This window comes from Cupressus sempervirens, chromosome 2 (assembly GCF_028749045.1).
Source record: "Cupressus sempervirens isolate cs-2001-9-10 chromosome 2, ASM2874904v1, whole genome shotgun sequence".
Classification (NCBI taxonomy): domain Eukaryota; kingdom Viridiplantae; phylum Streptophyta; class Pinopsida; order Cupressales; family Cupressaceae; genus Cupressus; species Cupressus sempervirens.
Genome location: NC_143119.1, coordinates 190,003,009 through 190,026,873, shown reverse-complemented (window position 1 = coordinate 190,026,873; position 23,865 = coordinate 190,003,009).

Below are 23,865 nucleotides of genomic sequence, written 5' to 3'. Positions count from 1 at the left end.
ATCAGATATGATGAACTAAATGGTAGTTGGATTACTGCAATTAAGATCTATAATTGATAAATATTTTTGATTACTAATTCACCCCTCCCCTCTTAGTAACCTAGCATAATCTTGAATATTTCCAACAATTGGTATTAGAGCATTGTGGTTCTTAGGAAAAGTGTAATAGATTGAGCAAAAGATCAAGGATATGGAGATATTCAAACTTGATAAGGAAATTGACAATGAAAAATTGAATCTAGAAATGGCCATTGCACAACTCAAAAAGGCTAAGGAGAAACTTTCACAATCCCTAAAAATAAAGAAGGAACTTGCAAATAAGATGAATGATCATCAATACATTGAAGAGAGAATTGAATATTTTTTACCTTCAAGTAGTTTAGATGAAAAAAATGATGCAATCAAAGAACTCCTAGAGAAGAATGGTTCCCTACAAGAAGAAGTAAGAAAGCTGAAAAGAGAACAAGAAATTCAGTCAATAAGGTTGTGTGAAATCTTGGAATAGAGGAACAAAATAAAAGAAGAAATGGATAAAAGAAACAATGAGATCTAGAACCAATCCCTTTAGCATGTAGATCTTATGGATCAAATCTCAAATGCAAATGAGGAAATCATGACCCAAAGACATATCAATGAAAGATTAAGGAATGATCTAAATTTAGAAAGACAAATCAATGAAAGAATAAGAAATGACCTGAGATCTAAAAAGAAAATTAGTGAAAGATTGAAAAATGACCTAAACACTAAGAAGAAAATCAATGAAAGAATGATGAAATCTCAAGTAGACATTGTTCAACTGAATTAGAAAAATCTCTATAGGAGAAAAGGAAAAGTAAGAATTGGATACAAAGAAGAAGTTGAATCCTTTAAACAAGGTGCTCAGAGGAATCAAAGACCTATTTCCAATCATTGTGGTAAGTTAGGTCATACATCAAACAAATGTTGGAGTAATGGTAAAGAAAAATTTAATGGAAAATGCCACAATTGGAGTTAGCATGGTCATAGGGCTAATGAATGGAAAGAGAAACCAAAATTTGAGGGCAAGTATCAAAAGTGCAAGAAACAAGGTCATAGGGCATCAGAATGTAGAACCAAGTCATTCAATCCAGCAAATAAAATTATGAAATCAATATTTAGTTGGGACTATAATACTTGGTGTTTCATTACTATGGAGAATTTGGAAACATTGGCATGAATCGTGTTAAACATCACATGAGTAGAAGAGATACCACCATAAGATGTTTCACTTGTACCAAACTTGGTCATCCAACCAAAAATTGCATGAATACAAGTAAAACTGAAGATGAAAAGAAGGAAAAAGTAGATAAAATTCAAAAGTAGATGAGGCAACAATGGATTCCTAAATCTATCAAAGATGCTAGTCCAAGTAATGATGGTCATGTCACTCAAGAAGTGGGTGACTCCACCATTTCCAACTAGCTTTCCAAAGGAGAACTAGAACTACATTATCAAGATCACATTTAAACTATTCCAATTGAAAGGTGACAAGGATCCAAATTAGTATTCAAGATTCAAAAGGATCACTAAGGAACATTGATATTAGTTGATCTGATTAGGATCTAGGACTATTACAGAGGAATGCTTAACATTATTTCATAAAGTAAAATTTCAAAGCGTTAATTAGCAAATTAACACAACTTAAATGCTAAAATGAACAAAGCATAAAAAGGTAATGATTTAAAGAAAGAGAGTAGAGAGACATAAGGCAAAACACGATTGATAACGAAGTTCATCTGCAGGTTGGACTACATCTCTGGGTCCTGCTCCAATAGAGGGACCAATCCGATTTGCTCCAAAATCAATTACAAGTGTTCAAGATCTTCCCTTCAAGCACAATTACAGCATTACTCTCCAATGTGCAAGAATAATCATCAAGTCTCCAAAATCATAATCTCCTTCTCATCACCTGGATCAAGCCTCCCCACTGAAGAGCTTTCAAACCTCTGAAAGTTTGGATTACTCAGAAAGAAGGTGAGGGTATAGTTCCCTCACTTTACCAATCTCCATCCATCTTGCCTTGCTTGGATACATCCCCTTCAATCCCACTCAGAGGTATTCAACTGGTCCTCTTCGTGAAGTTCTGACATTCCTGTCAAGGATGACATCTTGTGGCAATTCTGACATGTACTCTGGTGAAAGGTCATCAACTGATGGAACCTGAACACTAACGTCTTCATCCAAGATCATTGGAGGCTCTAAAAACTTCAAATTCTCAACATTGACAACTGAGTAAATTTGCATGTATGGAGGAAGATTAAGGTGGAAAGCATTGGTACCAATCTTCTCTAAGATTTCAAAAGGACCATACCTGATAGGCTTGAGCTTCCTTCCTTCACCTTGCATTCTTTCCTTACTGATATGTAACCAAACTCTGTCACCAACTTGGAATTGGTGATCAATGCGATGCTTATCATGGCGAGCCTTGTATTTTGCTTGGCTCTGCTCTAATTGTGATTCTACTGCTTGATAGATTGCTTGGACCTTCTGGATGAACTTTAAAGCCTTTTCTGCATCATGGCATCCATCTACAACATCGTCCTTCCCAAAAGCAAAATCCATTGGTGTCTTAGGCAAGTAACCGAAGCAAGTCTCAAAAGGAGACCTCTTTGTAGAAGAGTGTGCCGCATGGTTGTAAGCATGTTGCACATAATGAAGACTTTCATCCCACAACTTAGGATGTTTGCTGTAGTAGCCTCTAAGTAGATGCATAATTGTCCTGTTCACTACCTCTGTCTGTCTGTCGGTCTGCGGATGGAAGGTTGTACTCTTCTTCAGCTTGGTGTCCATGAGTCCCCATAAAGATGACCAAAATTCCCCTAAGAATCGAGAATCTTGATCCGATACAATAGAAGTAGGTAACCCAAAATGAACCCATACATTTTGAAAGTAAAAATGAGCAGTCAGTTCAGCATTAACTTGTTTTTTACAAGGCATTAAATACACATTTTGCTGAATCGATCAACTACTACATACAAATAATCATGACCCTTCCTAGACATAGGTAAACCTCCCACAAAGTCCATAGACACACTTTCCCATGGACGGGATGGTACAGGTAGTGGTGTGTACAAACCCAATTTCCTATTACTTGGTTTGTTGGTTGCACACATTACACATCCTTTTATATACTTAGTGATAGTTTCTTGCATACGAGGCCAATAACAATATTTCTGCAATTGAGCTAATGTCTTACTTACCCCGAAATGTCCTGCAATCAATGAGGTGTGTGCTTCATGGATTACATGTGCTTGTTCATTTCTAGGAATACATAAATTTCCCAAGTGGTACAACAAATTATCCTGCACATAGTAATCTTTCTCTTCTACATTTTTAGCCTGGATTAAAGCTACATAGATATCCTTAAAGTTCTCATCATTAGCATATTGTTCTTGAAAAATTTCATGAACCATAGAACTATTTTGAAGGATTATCAAAGCATTCTGAATAGGAGGTCTAGACAGCATATCTGCTACTTTGTTATGGGAACCCTTCTTATACTTAATTACCAAATGAAACTATTGTAGAAAACCCATCCACCTAAAGTGCCTACTTTGTTGCATCTTAGATTGTGAGTGCAAATATTGTAGTGGTTGGTGATCAGTGTGGATTACAGTTTCCTTTCCCATTAAGTAATGTTTCCACTTTTTTAACACTCTGAACTAAAGCATAAAGTTCTTTATCATATGTAGGATAGTTACTTACTGCTCCTGAAAAATTTTCAGAGTGGTAGCAGATTGGTTTACCTCCTTGCATGAGTACAGCTCCCATGGCAAACCCACTCGCATCTGTCTCAATCTCAAATGGTTGATGTAAATCTGGTAAAGCCAGAATTGGTGCAGTGCTCAACTTTTCTTTTAAAGTGTCAAAAGCCTTCTATTGCAGACCTCCCCACTGAAAAGTTGCCTTAGTATTTGTTAATGCATGTAATGGTGATGCAATGTAAGAGAATTTTGCAATGAACTTCCTCCAGTATTGAATTGCACCTAAGAAACTCCTGACTTCAGTAACTGTACTTGGCTTAGGCCATTTTACAATACATTCGACCTTTGTAGGGTCTACTTTCAGTTGACCATTCCCTACAACATAGCCTAAGTACACTAAAGATGTCTTTACAAATTCACATTTTGACATCTTTACATAGAGTTTTTCTTTTCTCAGTATATCAAATACTTTCTTTACATGAATTACATGATCATCCCAAGACTTACTGAATACAAGAATATCATCTAAATAGACTATGACAAAATCATCTATAAAGGGATGGAAGACATCATTCATGACTCTCATAAATGTAGCTAGTGCATTACAAAGCCCAAATGGCATGACCAACCACTCAAAAAGTCCCTGTTTTGTCTTAAAAGCAGTTTTCCAAAGATCACTTTCTGCAATTCTTATTTGATGATATCCACTACGTAAGTCTAGCTTAGTGAAATAGATTGCATGTTTCAACTGATCAAGTAAATCATCAATTCTAGGAAGAGGGTACCTGTTCTTTACCATTATCTTGTTCAAAGCCCTGTAGTCAATACACATTCTCCAAGTCCCATCTTTCTTTGGAACCAACACAATAGGAGAACCACAAGGAGAAGTACTAGGATGGATAACTCCTTTCTCAATGAGCTCCTGAACTTGCTTTTTGATTTCTTCATTTTGAAAGACTGATAAATGGTACATGCTGATATTAGGAAGTGGTGCATCTTGCTGCAACTGAATCTCATGTTGTATCTCTCTCTTAGGAGGCAATCCTTTCGGTTCCTGAAACAAGTCATCATAAGCGGAAACAACTTTGACTATTTCAGCCTTATGTTTTGGATCACATCCCTTAAATGCCTCAGATGTTTCATCTTCTTTGGCTTTTACAATCATCAACACAAAATTCTTACTAGAGTTGACTAACCTTTTCATCTGACCAGCATTAACTAGTGCCAGATTAGTCTTAACCTTATGTGCCCGTACAATGTATTCAATCTTGTCTTTAAACAAATGATATTTATTTTCCCCCCTATAAAAGATAGCTTGACGATCAAACAAATAGGGACTCCCAAGTATGAGACCACATATATCTAAAGGGACTACATCAGCTTCTACCTCATCTACAAAGTTTGCAGTGATAGCAAATCTTAACTTGCATTGTTTAGTTACCTGTAACTGTGCATCATTGCAAACCCATCCAAGAGGGTATGGTTTTGGATGAGGTGTTGTAGTCAAGTTAATCTTTTTAACAACTTCCTCAGATATCAAATTAACTTGGGAACCCGTATCGAATAATGTATCAACCTTATTATGCTTGATAACAACTCGAATGTGAAATAATTCATTCCTTTGCTTATCATTCTTAGGAGAAGATTCTTTACTTTTACTTGCACTTATGCTAGAAGAACTTGGAGATGATGAAAGAGATATACCTTTTCCTTTACCTTGAATTCTGGTAGCAACAATCTTTGTCTCATCTCCAGAGTCAGATCCAAGATCTTGTTGAATTACAACAGCAATTTCCTGTTTACCCTTGTTTCCACCATATCGCTTTGGCCTCTTTTTAGGATGTAACTTCCAACACTTAGAATCATCATGCCCTTCTTTCTTGCAATGTGAGCATGTGGGTTTCTCACCCTCTTTCTTTACTGTTGCTATCTTTTTATCCTTTCCTTTTCCTTTGGACTTTTCCTCAGACTTAGATGGCTTTTTATCAGACTTATCTATGAAAGTACCCTTACCCCTTGATTCTAAATGTATTTCCTGGACACATACTTCATCCAAATTACAAGGATTCAGGACAAGAATAGAATGCCTTAGGTAAGAATGAAGACCACCTATATACTTGAGTAAGGTGTCCTGGGTATACAATGGGACATTTAATGAAATAGCCTTTTTGCAAAATTCATGGGTGTAATCCTAGACAGACTAACCTTTCCCTTGCCTAAAATGTTGCCAGTTCATCATTAACTACTGCATATGGCCTAGGGGGTAGAATTTCTTTTTTAAAGTAGTAACAAATTCTGACCAAGATAAACTAAACTTACCATGTTGTGAAGTTTCATCTCGAGACCTACTCTCCCACCAAGTTAGGGCTACACCACCTAAATGAAGAGTGGCTAACTAAATTCTGTCAACATCATCTACAAGGTTTTGAACTCTACAGTAGACTTCTACTTGATGAATCCAATCATCTAGTTTCTCAGCATTTAACTCCCCACAATATTTTGGCAAGTCAAATTTTACATCCAACTTGATTCGAGGCTTATGTCCACCCTTAAAAATATTAGAAGATTCAGAATGGGTAGAAGAAGGAGAAGAGGGGGAAGAAGGAGAAGAGTGAGAAGAAGGAGAAGATGGAGGTGTCTTTGGTGGATCACGATCAGCTCCTTTCTTTTTCCCTTTGTCCTTTCGAGCTGCACGTCTTTGCATCTTCTCTTCTCTTTCTCATACCAAAACCTCTACCATTGTCTACAAATTTTGAAGAGTCTTCTGAATACTCTTATCTTGAGAAGCTTGTCCACCTTCGTCTGCCATTTGTGATGATGGTTTAGTCCTTCGTTTTCCAATCTCAGGATTGTATTCCTCAAGCTTTCCTTCGCCTTTCTCAATCCTGGATCTTGTTAACATTCAAATCTGCAATACTAATCCAACAAAGGCTTTGATACCAAATTTGATCTGATTAGGATCTAGGACTATTACAGAGGAATGCTTAACATTATTTCATAAAGTAAAATTTCAAAGCGTTAATTAGCAAATTAACACAACTTAAATGCTGAAATGAACAAAGCATAAAAAGGTAATGATTGAAAGAAAGAGAGTAGAGAGACATAAGGCAAAACACGATTGATAACAGAGTTCATCCACGGGTCGGACTACATCTCTGGGTCCTGCTCCAATAGAGGGACCAATCCGATTTGCTCCAAAATCAATTACAAGTGTTCAAGATCTTCCCTTCAAGAACAATTACATCATTACTCTCCAATGTGCAGGAATAATCATCAAGTCTCCAAAATCATAATCTCCTTCTCATCACCTGGATCATTAGTTATCACCGAGTTACCTTCTCTACTGAGTAAAGTCAGATCATGGACTCTACTAAGCAAGATCAGGAGTAACAAGACATACATGGTTACCAAGTCATGAAGCCTTCTGTTGGAATTATAGATGGAGTAACTGAGTGGGGGGGGGGGGTGTGAATCAGTTACCACTAAAAAAAATATCCATAGATCCCTTAGATGTCTTTAATACTTATTTACTGCTGATACATGGTAGAAACTATAAGAATGTTGTAACTCGGTAGATTAACTAGTTACTGATCATCTAGCATTCATAATTATTAATATGCATGCAAAAGCTAAATAAAATGAACACAAGAGACACTAGATTTAACATGGAAACCCAATATAGGAAAAACCACCAAGTAACTAGCTACAAATTTTTCACTCTTCCAAAGTGAGCCCTATTAGTAGCCAACCCTACTAAAGGTTATAATACACACTATTAGGTGTGACCCTGTTAGAGGATTTAATCACCCTATTAGGAGTGGCCTTGCTAGAGGTTTTTAGAACAATTCAACCAAACTATCACCTTGTTAGAGGATTTACAAAATGGCTATTAAACCAACTCTATTAAGAGAATTGAAATCAATGCTATAATTGTTAGAAAGCAACAATGAATTGACCTGAATTAAGATGCAACTAGTTTTTCTGATTATAGGTCTTTTTTCATCATCATTAGATCCTCTTTGATCAAGTATAGCTTTGTTGTTCCTCAATGATCTCTGATCATTCTTCAAAATTCTCTTCCACAATAATCAATCTTCATATCACATCAAATCCATCTCTCACACTTAGAATTCACAACTTGATTTCTTATTTATACCATTCAAATTATCAATATAGCCCATTCACATGTTACATTTACCAATAAACCATACATTAGTCAGCTACAAATATTACTTTAAAAAAATGGATGTTATTTCAAAAAATCAATGAAATATTTCACTGGCCAACCCTACTTGATAAATACTGCTTCCATAAATTTCTTGAGTTAACCATCCTAACTCGGTTAACATTACAACATCTACAAAATCTTTTGGCTACTAAGTTTACTCAGTAAGAACTAAATTCCTTCACTATCCATGAGAGCTCAGTAAGAACTATTTCTTCCATATTTCCCTTTGATGAGCGAGTGAGCTCGGTAACAACTAAATTTCTTGAAAGCTTGATAACAACTATCTACTCAATAGACACTGCAAATTTTCTTTACTAACCTTATGAGCTTAGTAGACTTTGTCCTTTACCTTGTTGACTAACTATTCGTGAATGCATCCTTAGGTAAAGGCTTTATGAATATGTCAGCAATTTGTTCCTTTGTATGGACATATTCCAATCTGATTTCCTTTTCTTGTACCAATTCTCTAACAAAGTAATACTTTATGACAATATGCTTGGTTTTTTAATACATCACTAGATTCTTGGAGATATTAATTGCACTTGTGTTATCACAAAACATAACAACATGTTCTTTGATTTCTTGCTTCATACCTTCCAATAATTTTTTGAACCACACAATGTTTGAATAGTTTACTGTTGTTGCAACATATTCAGCCTCTATTGTGGATTGGGATGTATAATTTTTCTTTTTACTTGTCCATGAAATCAACCTTTTTTCAAGAAAGAAACCTCCTCCACTTGTGCTCTTTCTGTCATCAACATTTCCTACCCAATCTGCATCAGTGAACACTTTTAAATCAAGATTTCCTCCAAGTTTATACCATAATCCATAATCTTCAATTCCTTTTAAGTATCTTATGATCCTTTTGATTGCCATCATGTGATTTTCTTTTGGTTTTTCTAAGAATCTTGCTACGATTCCTACTGCAAGGGTAATGTCTGGTCTTGTATGCACTACATACTACAACTTTCCAATCATAAATCTATACAATGTCTGATCCACTTAATTTGGTTCATCATCTTTGGTAAGTTTCAATCTAGTACACATAGGAGTCCCTACTGGTTTGCAATCTTCCATACCAAAAATTTTTAGTATCTCCTTGATGTATTTAGATTGAGTGATTTAGATGCCATTCTTACTCTATTGAATTTGAAGACCAACAAAGAATTTGATTTCACCAAACATTGACATTTCAAATTCCTTGTTCAATGTTTCTAAAAAATCTTTACAAAGATCATCATTTCCTATGAACAAAGTATCATCTACAAATATCTCTACTAAAACAATCTCATTATCTGATCCTTCCTTTATGTACAAACTATTGTTGTCATTAGTTCTTTGAAAACCAATCTAAATAAGATAGTTATGCAATCTTTCATACCATGTTCTAGGGGCTTGTTTTACACCATATAATTCTTTATGTAGTTTGTAGACCATGTCCTTCTTGTTTGGATGAACAAAACCTTCAAGCAATTCAATATAAACCTCTTCATCCAATATGCCATTGAAAAATGCTGACTTGACATTCATCTAATAAACTTTGAATCCTTTGAATGCAGCATATGCAAGTAAGCTTCTAACACCTTCCAATCTTGCAACATGAGCAAAAGTTTCTCCATAGTCTACACCTTCTTCTTGAGAGTATCCTTTGCATACTAGTCTAGCTTTGTTCCTTGATACCTTACCATCTTCATTTAGCTTGTTTCTGAATACCCACTTAGTTTATGCTTTTTTTTTTTCTATCTATTCTATATCTTCATTCATAGCTTCAATCCAACTTTCATTGTCTGGTGCATCTTTGACATTTCTAGGTTCAAAATCAGCAAGCAAACAAGGGCTTTTCAACTTACTTCTTGTCATTGCTCCTTCTAATTTATTTCCAATGATTTGATCTGGTGCATGATGTTTCCTGAGATACTTGGCTAACAAAAACTCCTTGCCTTTTGAATGACTTGCATTTTTATCCTTCTATCTCTCAACTTCTAGTTTTGGATCTAGTTGCTCGGGCTTGGTAGATGTTGATTCAGTAGCTTTTGTTTGTGACTCAAGTTCTTGCAGCTCGGTAGGCACTAGCTCGGTTTGAACTTCTTGCGACTCAATTACTGAAGACTCTAGAGTTGAGGATTCTTGATTAATAAGTATACTTGGAATTGTATTAGGTTCAATGTAAACAAATCTCCTATAGTCTTCAGGTTCCCTTTTTCTTTCTTCTTCTGTTCTTTCTGCAAACTCATCAACTTTTACATGTGCACTTTCTATGACTTTGTGAGTAGATAAGTTCAAACATCTATATACTTTTCTTTTGCAAGAGTATCCCAAAAATATTCCTTCATCACCTTTTACATCAAATTTACCTTTTCTAGATTCTTTCAGAATGTAACATTTTCTTCCAAATACTTTTAGGTAACTTACATTAGGTTTGTAGCCATACCATAACTCATAGGGGGTCTTGAATGAGTCTTTTTTCAACTGTACTCAATTCAAGGTATGAACTATAGTGCTGATAGCTTCCTTTGAGTATTTGATAGCAATGATTTTCTCAATAATTAAGGTTCTTGCACAATCCATGATAGATCTATTCCTTCTTTCTGCTATTCCATTTTGTTCTGGAGTTCCAAGTGCTAAAACTTGTCTTTTGATTCCCCTTTCAATGCAAAAGTTATTGAATTCATGTGAAATAAATTCACCACCTTTCTCAAACCTTAAGCATTTTAGTCTTTTACATGTTTCCTTTTCTACTTTGGCCAGATACCATTTCAATTTTTCAAATGCTTCTAATTTCTCTCTTAGGTACATGATAGTCATCATTTTTGAATAATCATCAACAAAAAGAATGAAAAATTTCTCACCAATATAACTTTCAATGCCAATTGGTCCACACAAATTAGTATGCACAATTTCTAGAATTTCTTCAGACTGATAGTTCTTGCTTTTAAAACTAGTTTTTCCCATTTTACCAATTTGACAATTCTTGCATAGACCAACCTCAGGTTTCTTTATGTTAGGAATGCCTCTTACTTTCTTGAATTTACTTATCTTTACCAAGTTGTCAAAGTTTACATGACATAACCTCCTATGCCATAACCAACTTTCTTCAACTTGAGCAATAAAATATGAACATTCACCAAGTTCAAGATAAAACAAGTTACCTTTTGTTTGAGTGCCTAATCCAATCAGCTTTCTTTCGCCATCCAGTAATCTTTCTTTTCCATGCATAAATTCCACTTACAATCCATTATTGAGTAGCTATGCCACACTCAAAAAATTATGCTTTAGTCCTTCTACCCAATATACATTATCACATACAAGTTTCTTGGTCAGTGACATTCTTCCTTTTCCTCTTATACAACAATGTTCATTGTTACCAAATCTTACACTGCCACCATCATAGTCATCAAAGTGTTCAAACTTAGTTTTATCACCAATAATGTGATGAGAACAACCACTATCTATGATCCATGTATCATTTTTTCTTACATGAGAAATGAGTGCCATTTCTTCTTTATTATCAGCTTCATCTTTTACAGCTATGTAAACAATTTCATCTTCTTCTTCATCATCAGAATCATCAGAATCTTTTGTCATGAAACATGTTTTCTTACCTTTATCCTTGAATGGTTTTAAGTCTTTCTTGCCATTGCATTTGTGACCTTTCTTCTCATCCTTGTTCTTCTTATTTGGGCACCTAGCAAGAATATGTCCAATTTCATCAAAAGAAAAATAGATTAGAGGAACCTTACCTTTGTATTTTTCTTTGCCTCTTGAATATTTCCTTGCTATCAGAGCTTCAACCACTTCAAGATCACTATCTAAACTCTATTCTGATCCTTCATCACTATTTTATTGAGGATCCTTTAACTTTTTTCCTTTTTCTTTGAGTGAAAGCTTGGCTTCAAATGTTGATTCAATGTTCTTGGCAGTTGGAACATAATTATCATAGTTGTCTAGCTCAAATGCAGTCAATCTTCCAACTATGGCCTCTAAATTTATTTTATGATTTGCCTCACATCTTCTTTCTTGAATTACAGAGACTCTGATTGCATAAATTGGAATTAGAGTTCTAAGAACTTTACTTCTAACTATCTCCTCATTGATATCTCATCCAAATGCTTTGATTGCACTAACACATGCTTTAACTCTTTCAACATACTTTGCAATATTTCCATCCTCTCTCATCCTCATTTGATCAAATTGTCCTCTCAAAATTTTTGCTTTGGCTCTTCTCACATTATCCATCTCCTCCATAGATCTCTCTCAGCTTGTTCCACATTTTAAAGGCAGTTTTGCAATCTTTGATGTCATCAAATTCTTCATAACTCAGATTAGATGCTATATCTATCATCATGTTTTTGTGGGTCTTCTTTTCAGCAATATCATTGACAGATAATGTACCAAAAGGTTCTTCATATTTTTCATCAAGGTGCTTCAGCCTTGTATCACCAATAGAAGCTAGATGAAGTCTCATCAATCCCTACCATGCTGAGAAGTTGTCCTTGTTAAGTCTTGGAATTTCCCTCTTATAAGACATCCTAACATTTGTCTTAAATCTTTGAAATATTTTTTTGCAAGCACCAAAAGCTCTAATACCAAAATTTGAAATTATAGATGGAGTAACTAAGAGTGGGGGGGGGGGGGTGAATTAGTTACCACAAATCCCTTAGATGTCTTTAATACTTATTTACTGCTGATACTCAGTAAACACTATAAGAATGTTGTAACTCGATAGATTAACTAGTTACTAATCATCTAGCATTCATAATTATTAATATGCATGCAAAAGTTAAATAAAATGAATACAAGAGACACCATATTTAACGTGAAAACCCAATATGGAAAAAACTACCAAGTAACTAACTACCAATTTTTCACTCTTTTGAAGTGAGCCCTGTCAGGAGCCAACCCTATTAAAGGTTACAATACACACTGTTAGGTGTGACCCTGTTAGAGGATTTAATCACCCTATTAGGAGTGGCCTTGCTAGAGGTCTTTAGAACAATTCAACTAAACTGTCACCTTGTTAGAGGATTTACAAAATGGCTCTTAAACCAACTCTATTAAGAGATTTGAAATCACTACTATAATTGTTAGAAAGCAACAATGAATTGACCTAAATTAAGATGCAACTAGTTTTGTTGATTATAGGTCTTTGTTCATCATCATTAGATCCTCCTTGATCAAGTATAGATTTTATGTTCCTCAATGATCTCTAATCATTCTTCAAAATTCACTTCCACAATAATTAGTCTTCATATCACATCAAATCCATCTCTCACACTTAGAATTCACAACTTGACTTCTTATTTATACCATTCAAATTATCAAGTCAGACCATTCACATGTTACATTTACCAATAAACCATACATCAGTCAGCTACAAATATTACTTTAAACAAATGGACATTATTTCAAAAAATCAATGAAATCCTTCACTGGCTGACCCTGCTTGGTAAATACTTCTTCCAAAAATTTCCTGAGTTAACTATCCTAACTTGGTTAACATTAGAACATATGCAAAATCCTTTGGCTACCAATTTTACTCGGTAAGAACTAAATCCATTCACTATCCATGAGAGCTTGGTAAGAACTATTTCTTCCATATTTCCCTTTGATGACCGAGTGAGCTCAATAACAACTAAATTTCTTGAAAGCTCAGTAACAACTGTCTACTCAGTAAAGACTGCAAATTTTCTTTACTAACCTTCTGATATTGGTAGACTCTTTCCTTTACCTTGTTGACCAATTGATCTCGGTAACCTCTGTCCTTTGCTTTGCTGACCAACTAATCTTGATAGACTCTGTCTGATGGCTGATATGACATTTGTGTGACATCAAAGACAATAAAAAATTGAGTAATTGTATCCAACAACCTTCATCGAGTGATCATTGGATAGTTGATGATAGGCTGTCAAGCATAATGTCAAGCACAATGTCAACTCAACTACCTTCATACCGAGCATTAATGGTGAAGATTTAAAAAAAAAGCATGAAATCAAACTTATTTCTAACCATGAAATTTAAGTGCTATTGAAAAGAAGTGATTTATAGAGTGATCAAGTGACTTTAAGGAAATTTACAGCAAGTTATGAAGGTTCTCATAGTTTACCAAGTAAAATGGCATCCAAAAATAGTAGCAAAGTGAAGAGATGGTCTGAGATGTTGATTTGAGGAGTCCAGTAGAAAGCACTAGATTTTGAACTTGTGACCATGATTGTAGAAACCCTTGACTTAAGCAGATCTCAATCACAAGTCCCTCCCAAGGTACTCCTTATTAATGATATTCATACTCATTTCAAGTGTTCTATTCAAGAAATTGGTACCCTAGAAATGGACAATGCCCTAGGTGAATTATGTGTTAATGGAATTCTTAAACTTGAGCATAAGCATTTGGAAGACAAAGGTTTAACACATATTCCCCACATGCCCTGAGGTTTTCAAATTAAGTGGATTATATACATTCTAAGTTAGATGCATAATGATCAACTATGGCTTGAACAATCAGTTGTGATTACAAAGAAAATGATTCATCACATCACTAGCCTCCACATCCTCACCAAAGCTAAAACCACCAAAACCCTAGGTCAGGCTAAGCTAGAAAAGAAAACCCTATCCAAATGGGATAGAAGAGGCATGAAAATTAGTAGTGTGATATATGTAGAGATAAAATTTAGAATTCATGTTATAGCACATAAGATATATGGTTTGAGCCACCTTAATAGTGTATCATGTGAAGCTATGGACTTAGCTTATAAAGTGGCAAAAAACAATCTATCTTATTACTTGGAAAATTTGTTGTTTAAGCAACTCAAAAAAACATGGAAAGTATCAATACATCCAAGAACAATCCCTATAAATTTGGTTCACTTTTGACTTGTTTGGTCCTTTATGTTTAGAAGTTCTTCCCTTCCAAAGGCACAATAGTATGGAGAAAAGATGTGCCTGTATTATACTAGATAAATGAATACATTGTAGAAATAGGAGAGAACTATGATAGCACTATGGAAAACTACTTCAAATTATTCAAAGAGAAAATGAACAATAGGTTCAGGATACCTGAGAAGTTAGTTGAGGATTACAAAGATGAGGTGTGCTTTATGGTAGGACAAAGTTTACATCCAGGTAGTGAAGCCCATAATTGTGTGGATAAAACCTTTTCCTTATGAGGTAAATATTGATGAAGAAAAGGATATTATTGAAGCTCTAATTAATGAACTTGTTGATCCAAAGGTGTCATACTTTGGAACCTATGATGATGCCGAGGCAAGGAAAGAATTGGAGATAAAACTCCCTCAGGTAGTTAACAAAGGAAAGAAGAGGATAGCTAAACTAAAAACTAGCACACCTCTCATGTTAACTAAAGGCAAAGGAGAAGATGTAGAAGAGATAGAGGATGAAGAGGAATCAAAAAAGGAAGAAGAACCTATGAAGAAGAAAGGCAAGGTGATCATCACCAAGCCACCTAAGCCATCCACTGCATTCTTCACAAGGAGGTCCAAGAAGAAAGGAAGTAATATTGTCCTTAGAAAACCTCCTCCCACCTTCCAAGAAAATTTGAAACAAATGGAAGAAGGTGTAGGTATAAAAAACTTCAAATCCTTGAAGTATGAAATAAGGAAAGATGCATAGTAGAAATAGGTTGAAGAATTGGTGTTGACCAAAATGGGAAAATAGAAGTATTCACCAAATCAAATTGCCTCTCAAATCTTTAATGAAATGTTAGAGAAAAAAAAAGCCAAGATTGGAATTTGTAATGCAAACAACAAAAGACATTTATGCACAAACCATGAGGCAATCATGATAGATGTTGAGGTAAACGAGTCTTTGAAGAAAAATGAAGATAAAATGTCTCTTAGGTTTGATACATGTTTAATTTTGATCAAAGATATAGAGCATGTAGTTAAGAATGCTACAAGAATGTGGAAGAATTTTTATCATCTGCATAAACCAAGTGACTTCCCAGTAGATGTAAAAGATGATGATGATGATAGTGATAATGATGAAACTTATATTGAGCCTACACATTTTGATAATGAGGAAGATGAAGAAGATAAATAAGAGGAAGCTACTGAGGAAGATAAGGAAGATATTGAGGAGACTAACCCAATGAAGATAGTAGCTGTAGTCATTACCTCTCTTCCTCACTCTCCAAGAAAACCAGTATCTATATCAAGCATGGAGACAACTTCAACAAGTTTGATTGTGATAACCACAAACACTTCGAATGTCCAATCATTCTTCACCCCCACTCAACTCAATGTATCATTAATAGAAGTGACTTCCACTTCATCTACCGAGCTGCAACCTCTCTCTTCTTCAACTACTGAGTTGATGTCATCAGTCATAAATACAATGTGTTCTATAGTTTTGAATTCTTCAATAGTAAGTACTTCAATTTTGGATACTATATTTTTGGATACTTCAATTATGAGTTCTTCAGTTGTGGATTCAACAAGCATTTCTATTAGTATTCCATTGGTTAGTACTGCATCAATTTTCATTGCAAGTTCTAGTATATCAACTATTGTTTCAATTCTAGACACAAAAGCATTAAGTACAAGGATACTTGAACCTAAGGCTCAACTGAGTACAATATTTTTTATTAAAGTAAAGGACATAGAGGATGGCATAGACTTAGATGAGGAAATAGAAATTCCCAAATGGGATATTCATAATCTTTCTATACATAAAATGCATGAGTTTGGAAAAATTCTTTAGAAAAGGCAAAGAAGCAAAAATTAAGAGAAGAAAGACATAGAGAGTATAAAATTATAGATGATGCTAAAAATATTTTGTCTGAGGCTATAGGAATTGAGGTTGATACTTCTCAACCTATTTTGTTACAATTAGTAGAAGTAGTCCAAAAGTTCAATGAGGACTCTAGTGGACAAGACAAGATAATTGAGAAAGCTGAAAAGAAATTTGATAGTAAAGTGTTGGAGCATATTGCTCAACAAATTGCTATTCATCAAGTTGAGCTTTCATCAATTTTGATCAATCTTGAAACCTCCCGCACAAATGTGACATTACTTTTTGGGAAGTTGTGTGATGTTTCTGAGTTCACAAAGGAAATAAAGGCTAAATTGTTAAAAATTGATGAGGATTTGAAAGCTAGTGCTCAGCAGTTGCAACTTGACCATAGTTCAAGCTCTGCACATTACATGAAGATTAGATTTTTGTCAAATATGTAGGCAAAATTATTAAGAGAAGAAGCAAGGATCCGATCAACACTAATTAATAGTTAGAATATGATCCTTCCTATCATGGATACAATGTAGAAACATATAGTTTACTCAAAAAACTTGGTCCATGACAACAACTTCTCTATTACAGATCACATGATTGAACTCTCTATAGAAATACAAATTTCTCTACATACATGCTAGATTTTGCAAGAGAATTGGGATAAAACCTTGGTACTTATTCTTAAGGTACATTCTCATTTTGGTGTCTCCATGTAGATAAGTTCAAAATAAATCTTTGGAATTATTGTTAAAAAGGGGGAGATTATTCTTGAGACACATGCTATGCTATATATGGAGAGACACATAGTATGGGGGAGAAACATGCTATGAGGAGAATGTATATAATAGATGATGTATAGTATACCTTACAAAGATAAATTTTGAAAGAAATTACCTGATAAGTGTTTTTGTCACTAATGCCAAAGGGGGAGATTGTTGACATATCAGTCAAGTTTGTTATTTGTGACACACACTTATTTAGATTGTGTATGGCTATTGAGCTCATTGAATAGTCTATAGTGTTTGCTATGAAATTCAATAGCCATCGAACTCTATAGTTGCTATTGAGTTTTCTAGACTAATTCCAATAGCTATTGAGAATTTTAGTGGTTACCAAGTGTATTCAATTGATCTAAAGCCTAGTAGTTTAAACCAAGCAGATTTAGTCTAGCAGTTCAACCTAAGAATTTTAGTGGTTACTGAACATTGCAGTTTCTACTGAATTCATAGTTCATGTAATGTGAAGCTAGTGTAAATTGAGCTTATGTGTTTACTAAGTGATTCAATTTATGTCAAGTTACATAGTATCTATTGATTCACCAGTGCAAACTAAGTTCAAGACTACTTTGAGGTGATTAGTATGGACCGAGCTTCTACATCTACCGAGTGCATGATGATGTTGAGTAATGACAGTGGGTGCCAAGTATCAAAACTTCAGCAAGTCAGTCTTCAAAACCCAAATGTCTTCATTTGGGCCAACTTTTTGATATATGTGTTAACCTATATGATGGCCGACTTTGTAATTTTGCGAATTGGTTATATATATATATATATATATATATATATATATATATATATATATATATATATATATATATATACATATGATGTATTGTATCATATCAAGGATGTATGGAATAGAAATGTGTATGTAATGCAAGTGTAAGAATGTGAATATAAGTAATAGATAAAGATTTATGAAGGCCATATTACTATAAGGAGCAGTAGTGACAAATCTATCATAAAAAGGTGATTAGTATAATCAAGGAATCTCTATCAACAATCCAGTTGTAAGTCAAAGATCTAATATTTCATCCTAATAGGTGAACCAATCAAAATCCTTTCACAAAGTAGACTTAACAGTCTTTCTTAAATCTCTTAATATAGTGCATACTTCATTGTGTGTTTGTAAAACCTCTAACAAGGTGGACCTAGCAGTCCTAATTGCTCCTAACAGGGTAGATCATCAAAAGTGATCATTGTTAGCCTTAATAGACCAACTTTATGTTACAGTATTGAAGTTTTGTGGGTATCATCCCCACCCCAGTTTTACTTTCTATTTGGAAGGTTTTTGGGTCACCAAATCATAGTGTTCAGGTGTTATGAATGTTTTATGTTTACAGTTTGTCATGCATGTAATTAGATCAGATATGATGAACTAAATGGTAATTGGATTACTACAACTAAGATCAATAATTAATAAAGATTTTTGGTTACTGATTCAAACCTCCCCTCTCAATAACCTAGCATAGTCTTGAATATTTCCAATAGAAAGCAAGTCACACCAAGATTTAACATGGAAACCCAATTTGGGAAAAACCACCAATTGCAACTAGTTACTATTTTTCACTCTTCTAAAGTGAACCTGTTAGGAGCCAACCTTGTTCAAGGTTACAAAAAAAAACTATTAGGTGTGACCCTATTAGAGGATTTAATCACCATATTAGGAGTGGCCTTGTTAAAGGTGTTTAGGCACTCCAATCTAGAAATGTCACCTTGTTAGAGGATTTACAAATAGTTGCTAAGCTAACTCTGTTAAGAGATTTGATTCACTACTACAATGGTTAGAGAGTAATAATGACTTGACCTAATTACTAATGTAAACTTATCTTTGCTGATTTCAAATCTCAATTATAGCTTGAATACTTTATCTTTCTTGATCGAATGTATCTATGCACCCCAACAAGGATATTTTTCTTATCCTTCCAATTCACTTCCTCTAAGAATCTTCTTATCTTCCACACTCACTTTCTTTCAGTTCTTAAATTGACCTTATACTTATATCATATACATTGTCAAGTTAGCTTGAATATAACTTAAAACAATTAATATTCCTTTCCTTAGTTGACTAGAACCAACAAAAAAATTAATTAAACTCAATATGCCAAAACAAGAAAATCCTTTGTTAGCCAACCCAGCTCGGTGGGCACTAACTCTGAAATGATTTTCTTGTGTTAACCAAGTGAACTCAGTTAACACTAAAACTTTGTAAACTTCCTTTGGTAATGGAGTGAGCTTGGTTAACACTAGTTCCATCCAACTTTTTTTCATTAACCGAGTGAGCTCGGTTAACAACCAACTTCTATGAACTTTTCTTAGACACTTGAGTGAACTTGGTAGACACTATCTTCTAAACTCGATAGACTCTAGAATTCTTGATAGACACATGAAATTGTCTTTATCACTTGAGTGAGATCATAAGATACTAACTAATAAAAATATGACATTTTGTGTAACATCAAAGACAATACATAATTAACCAATTGTTTTAAAAGATCTTCCTCTTTAGCATTGATGGCAACACAACATGTCATAATATAATGAAATTTCATAGAAAAAATAAAAGTAATGATAATATCCTTATTTTGATTCTAATTCTCATCCATGGGAACTCCCTCTATCATTGTGAGCTCCCTCTTACATTAATCTCTCCCCCTGTCAGAGAATTATTTGATTAATCTGTCTTCAACATCTTCATTTAATATAAAACTCTCCCTATTTTATGTTAGCTCTAAAGATTTATGAACAAGTTCTTTTTCTTCACAAGTACTCCCTCTTTGACATCAAACTCTCACTTTACAAGTTTTTTGTGATATGACAACAAACTCTCTGACTTTCAAAAATTTATGTAATATGATAAAAAACTATCCCTCTTTGAAATCCTATGCAAAATTTAATGAACTTCAATATACCTCATGTACTAATTCATATGAAATCTACCCTTTATTACTACATCAACTTGATTGATCTTCAACATGCTCTAGTTGATGCATCACTAAACTTCACTTAGTAAGCTTAAAATAGGGGAACCATCCCTAGCTTCCCTGTTAGATATAGAAGTGCATCCTTAGGTAATGGCTTGGAGAATATGTCTACAATTTTCTCTTTTGTATTTATATATTCCAATATCACCTCTTTTTCTTGCACCAATTATCTTAGAAAATGATATTTTATTGCAATGTGCTTAGTCTTGGTATGCATCACAAGATTCTTTGATGTATTGATTGCACTAGTGTTATCACATACTTGGTTTCTACCTTCTTGCCTGCCAATAGTTGCTTGAACCAAACAATATTGGAACAATTGACTACTGCTACAATATATTTTTCATCTAATATAGACTAAGCGATACAATTCTACTTCTTACTTGTCCAAGACACTAGGCTCTTTCCAAGAAAGAATGCTTCACCACTATTTCTATTTCTATCATCAATACTTCCTACCCAATTAGTATCACTGAAGGATTTCAAATCAAAGTTGCCTCCTTTCTTGTACCATAATCCATAATCTTCAGTACCCTTTAGATACCTCAAGATTCTTTTTATTTCCATCATATTATTTTCTTTAGGATTAGCTAAAAATCTTGCCACCATACCAATTTCAAGAGCAATATCAGGCTTTGTATGCACTACATACTAAAGTTTTTCAATCATGGATCTATATGTTGTTTGATCTACCTCCTTAGAATCATCATTTTTGGAAAGCTTATTTTCAATGGACATAGGTGTTCTAATTGATCTTGAATCCTCCATTCCAAACTTCTTTAGTATCTCCTTGATATACTTAGATTGAGTAATGTAGATACCATCTTTCTTCTTGTGAAACTGCAAGCCAATAAAGAATTTGATTTCTCAAAACATTGACATCTCAAATTCCTTACCCATTTCTTTAGAAAAATATCTACATAAGTCATCATAACTAGTAAATAGTGTATCATCTACAAATATTTTGGCCAACAATATCTTCTTCTCTAGTCCTTCATTGATGTATAGACTACTATTATCATTAGTCATGTGAAAACTAATCTTCATCAAATAACCATGAAGTATTTCATACCAAGCTTTGGGAGCTTTTTTGAGACCATACAATGCTTTGTGTAGCTTACAATCATATCCCTTTTTCTAGGATCTACAAAACCTTTTGGTTGCTCTATATAAACTTCCTCCTTTAGAATTCCATTCAATAATGTAGATTTCACATCCATCTAATATACTTTAAACCTTTATGTGAAACATAAGCAAGTAGAGTCCTTACACCTTCTAATCTTGCAATAGGATAATTTTTTTTACCATAATCAATACCTACTTCTTGAGAATAACCTTTGCATACTAACCTTGCTTTATTTCTTAAAACTTCTCCATCTTCATTCAACTTATTTTTGAATACTCATTTTGTGTCAATTACATTCTTACCTTAGGTCTAGGAACAAGAGTCCAAGTCTTATTCTTTTCTATTTGCTCAATTTCTTCATTCATGGATTTAGTCAAAATTTCATTAAATCCAAAGCATCTTTAATAGTTCTACGCTCAAATTCAATAAGCAAACATGTACCTTTCAATTTGTTCCTTGTCATTGTACCTTCTAATTTGTCTCTAAATATTTTCTCAAGTGCATGGTACCTTCCAAAATATCTTGCTAACACAGGTATTTTTGATTTGGAGCTTGTTGCACTTGCTTCACCATGATCTTTTGCATCATGCTTGAGTCCCATTATCTGTGACTTAGGTCCTTTTGTAGTAGCTGCAACTCAGTTTCTTCTTACTGTCACTCGGGTACTTCATGCTATGAATCGAGTTGCACTAGTTTCAACTTGGGCAATTTTGGAGATTTTGGGGACTTAAGAGGTGAAGTCTATTGACTTCTAATTAGATTGGGAAATGCATCATGTTCAAAGGAGGCAAACTTTCTATAGTCTTCATGTTCTCTACTACTTTCTTCTTCACTCTTTTCTACAAACTCATCAACCTTAACTTGTGCACTTTGTATGATCTTATGAGTAGTTAGATTCAATCATTTGTATGCTTTACTTCTGCAGGAGTATCCTAGGAATACACCTTCTTCACTTTTGACATCAAATTTACCTTTCCTAGATTCCTTCAAGATATAAAATTTACTACCAAATACTTTCAAGTAACTTAAAATGGGTTTGTAGCCATACCATAGTTCAAAAGGAGTCTAATTTGAGTCTTTCTTCAATTGTACTCTATTCAAGGTATGATTTTTTGTGGGTAAGTACACCAAGTTGTGGTGCCAAAATGGGGCTATAAGTGGTCACATTTTTTTTTGAAATCAATCATTTTAAACTTTGACAAGAATTTGAAGATAGCTACAATCAAAATTTTAGTATATGACAAAAACAAAAGTAGTAGTCCTATGAATCTAGTTTCTAAATTACTATTTTTTTTTTTCAAAATAGTTTAGTTTTAGAACCTCAAAAAATGGGGCTATAGAAAGTGGTATTATTTATTTAGAAAAAAACATAACACAATGAAAAATGTGCCCCCCCTAAAATTTTAAAGCTTTTTTTGAAATTCTTTAATCGCTCTAATCAAAATTACCTAACTATGTAGTTTATCCTAGATTTTTTGGGTAATTTTATACTGTGTATTTTATAATGAATTTTTTAATTGTACAAATCCCAAAAACATGAAATATCTATGTGCTCTCCCTAGAAATGATTGAAAACTAATCTAAAATCAAAACTTCTTTATTTCAAAGTGTGTAGAAGTGAGTCTAGTTTCTAAAAAACAAAGTTGTTGCAAAATTTGATGAATGAGCTAAAATCTACAGCAAGATTAGTACACTTTGGTTTTTGATAAAAAATGGACATATATTCAAAAGAAAACATAGTTGAAAGGATTAAAATAGTTAAAATAAATAATGAATTATATGATTATATAGCTAATACAGAGACCTACAATGTCATGTAACCTAATTTTATCAATGCTCAACCACAAGGAAACTTGAAGAAGAACACACAAGAAAAATTAATCATTTTTTGTATGTTTCCAGCAAAATATGTCTCAAACTAGTTTAGAGACTCCAAACCTTTATGTTGTATCCCAAAGGAAAAACCAAGCCTTTAGCTTGGTAGAATCCAAAGCTTTAAATAGCATGTGCACTCAATCACATGCATGCAGAATAGTGCATAGGCACTATTTAAAGCATTTTTAAATTTAGGCTTTCATAACCCATACATGATTTAGTACACACACACTCTTAAGGCCTAAATTTCAATAGAGAGGGAGGAGAGAGGGAAAGAGGGTAGAGAATGAGAGATACTAGAAGATGGGGAGAGAGTAGGAGGTGGGATAAGGAGAGATGGAGGGAGAAATAGAGAGAGTAGGGGATCAGAGAAGTTGGGATAGGGAGGGAGGGACAGAGAGAGAGAGAG